At 43.6% G+C, this 3,405-nt stretch overlaps 1 long non-coding RNA gene across 1 annotated transcript; it reads right to left on the bottom strand.

Moving 5' to 3' along the window:
• Nucleotides 1–590: 590 nt before the first annotated feature.
• Nucleotides 591–1,185, bottom strand: LOC144328096 (uncharacterized). Its single transcript, XR_013393350.1, has 2 exons — nt 730–1,185; nt 591–697 (listed from the first exon to the last, which is right to left on the bottom strand). It is a non-coding gene; the product is annotated as an uncharacterized LOC144328096 (long non-coding RNA).
• Nucleotides 1,186–3,405: the final 2,220 nt, after the last annotated feature.

The following is a 3,405-nucleotide window of genomic DNA, read 5'->3' as shown; positions in this document are numbered from 1 at the left end:
GGCAAGGCCGGCTGATGATTGGCTGCTGCTATGGAAATTGGGCGGGTGATTGGCGACTACTGGCAGCAAGCGGGCAGAGAATAGGTGACTTTGGTGAGGCGTGTGACTGGCATTGGCGGTGAGGTGGGTGAGCACTTTTTGGCACCCCTCCAAAAAAACCTCTGGGCAATCTCCCCCCCATTTCCTTAATTTGGTGTCCCCAAAAATAGGGGTCGTCTTATACATGGAGGCGTGTTATACACGGAAAAATACAGTATTTTATTCAAGTTGGCAACCTTGAGCTGCAGCATCTATGAGAAATTGAAGGAGCAGCTTTCGGACACGGAATGAGAAGGGATGTCATTTTGTCTTTTGCCTCGGGCAGCAAAACGTCTTGGGCTGGCTTATCCAAATTCCAAGGGTAGGTGGAAGGCAAGCAGGTCCCGGAATTCGGAGCAAATAGAATTTGCTTTTCTTCCTCCCAGTGACTAATCCGCTTACGGAGCTCTGCACCGTAATATGACCTGTGAGGTAGGAGCAAAATTCTCCCCACCAGTCACCTTGATCAATTATTCAAGCAAAGAGAATAATAATAATAATAATAATAATAATAATAATAATAATAATATCTTTATTGTCATTGCCCCCTCTCGGGGACAACGAAATTACTTGGCTGCTCCATCCACCCAGGTAGGGCACTCCACACAAAATCAAAACACTATAAAAACACTATAAAACACTATAAAAAACACTATAAAAACACTAATTAAAACAATACAGTATAATACAGCAAGGAAGATTAGATGACTTTCAAAGTCCAGGCTTCCCATTCAGGGCCGAGATCGCTCTGGAGAAGAAGCTGTTCTTAAGACGGCTTGTTCTTGTCTTCATCGTCCTGTATCTCCGTCCCGACGGCAGGAGCTCGAAGAGACAGTGACCAGGATGCGATGGATCTTTTACTATGTCCAGTGCCTTCCTATGGCACCTTGTGGCATAAATCTGCTCTAAGGTGGAGAGTGGGCAGCCAACAATGCTCTCTGCTGCCTTAACAACTCTGCACAACCCCATCCTGTCCTGGGTAGTACAGCTTCCGTACCACACACATAAGCCATAAGTGAGCACACTCTCAGTGGCACAGTGATAGAAGGCAAGCAGCAGTTTCTGTGGAAGATGGTTTTTCCTTAGAATTCTCAAAAAGTACAGTCTCTGCTGCGCCTTAATTCAAGTGCACACCGTGTATTAAGGCGTGTTCCCATGGAAGACAGGATAAAGGACTTGATTGAAGGAGCTTTCAGATGGAATTACAGGATTTGTTATTCATTTGCAAAAATGTTGTGGCAGGCCAGGTCAAATCGACCCAAGGCTGAAACCAGAAGGTGTATGTCTGTAGTTTTCGTAATGCTTGCTAGCAGATCATTAGATATAGTCTTTACTCTGTCGCTTTCAAGGTGACTTGAGGTTACCTGTTACCAGGGTCTTTTTTCAGCCAGAACTTGCCAGAACTCAGTTCAGAGAGCCAGCTTGGTGTAGTGGTTAACAGCGATAGACTCGTAATCTGGGGAACCAGGTTTGCGTCTCCGCTCCTCCACGTGCAGCTGCTGGGTGACCTTGGGCCAGTCACACTTCTCTGAAATCTCTCAGCCTCACTCACCTCACAGAGTGTTTGTTGTGGGGGAGGAAGGGAAAGGAGAATGTTAGCCGCCTTGATAAAGCGGGATATCAAATCCAAACTACTACTACTACTCTTCTTCTTCTTCTTCTTCTTCTTCTTCTTCTTCTTCTTCTTCTTCTTCTTCTTCTCTGGTCGGTGCCATTGCCATTCTAAGAAAACGCAGGATGGTGAGTTCCAGCACCTCTTTTTCTAGAAAAAAATAGCACTTCCTGTTGCCACAGGTCTGTATGGAATGATATGGCATGCCGTGTCTTAATTCTATAAATGGGATACCTCATTTAAACTGTCTGTTCCTAAACACAGGAACAAGGGTTTTCCTTGGCACGGTTAAACGCCAAAGCGTTTAGAGGGCAGACATAATAAAGTCCCTGGAAGCCATAGATTCCCCCCTGTAATAATAAAGAGGTGGAGTCAGATTCACATGTTCTTTTTAAACGCAGTTTAAATTCTGTGGAATAGAGAAATTCTGGCGCTCTCCATTTTGATGTCCTTCCAGGGCAATCTTCAGAATCTCTGTTGAACATTACATTGGAGAGCACATTACATTTTCAACCACAGAGCAAGTTGCAAAATTCCTAAATGTAGCCATTTCGCTTAGACAATTGCTTTTAAAACACCTTTTCCTGCCTTTTAACAAACTCATATATTTCATATTCTGTAAGGGAAAACATGCCCCTTTAACTTAGTCCCTGCACAAACCTTGAAAACTTCCTGGCTTTGAAATGGGAGGTCCTTCAAAGTCACATAATTTCTCAGGAGCAGGTAAGGAAAGTTCCTCAGGTCCATTGGCTTCTAAGTTCTCTATTATCACATTCCCACATGTAGCATTTTTTTCAGGGCGTTGTGAAAGGGGTGGCTTCCAACCACCTACTCCAAAATGGGGGTGGATATTCAGACAAAGTTGTTCTAGGTGAGGGGTATGAAAAAGGAAACCCCCAGAAATGTTCTCAGAAAAAATGTCCATCAATTCAACTTTAATTCAATGAATGTACAGTTCGTGTAACCTGTCTACACAAACAGTTGACATGTATTCTTCTTCAGTTATTCAAGTGTAACGTTCAAGGAGTGCACAGTCTGTGTTCCTGTATACACAATAGTTGTGTTGTACAAGTCAACAAGTGTACACTCTTTCACACAGACACTTGAACACGCATAGAGTGTGTTTGTACCTGTGTTCAGTGTAATGTGTGAACATCCGTGTGTTTCCTCCTTGGGTCTTTTATACTACTGTTAGTCAGCATTGACTGGCTGCAGAGCCAGTCACAAACTTGACTTTTATTGCAGCTAAAAGGGGAGAAGGAACAAATAGAAGACAGTTGGCAGTGGGCTCTGAATTTCGTTCACTGAGTAACTTTTTATTCATGTCCAAAACTGAGCACCTCTGAAGAACCTGAAACTGTTAAAACTTTCTATTGAACAGAAATCATCGAACTTTTAGCACAGGAACTCTAAAGTGGGGTTGTATATGCAATTTGCAATGTTGTACTGTGAACTTAAGGAGTTGAATTCATTTCTCAGTGCCTTCTGTTTTCCAGTGTGCTTCTGATAAAGCGTGTTCTCACTAAAAGAGAGCACGTGTTGCGGATGGGGCCAGACAAAACACCCTCAGTTGCCAGCCAGGTTGATTCAAGGGGCTTGGATCAGGTTGGTGGCTGGTGTTACTGGGGTAAATTTGATGTTGCCAATTTAGGGGTGGGACCAGAGGTTATTTAAGCTAAGTCCACAGAATGTTCCTTTCTCTTTTGCTGTGGACA

Source organism: Podarcis muralis, chromosome 1 (assembly GCF_964188315.1).
Source record: "Podarcis muralis chromosome 1, rPodMur119.hap1.1, whole genome shotgun sequence".
Classification (NCBI taxonomy): Eukaryota; Metazoa; Chordata; class Lepidosauria; order Squamata; family Lacertidae; genus Podarcis; species Podarcis muralis.
This window is presented reverse-complemented; position numbering and strand designations above follow the sequence as displayed.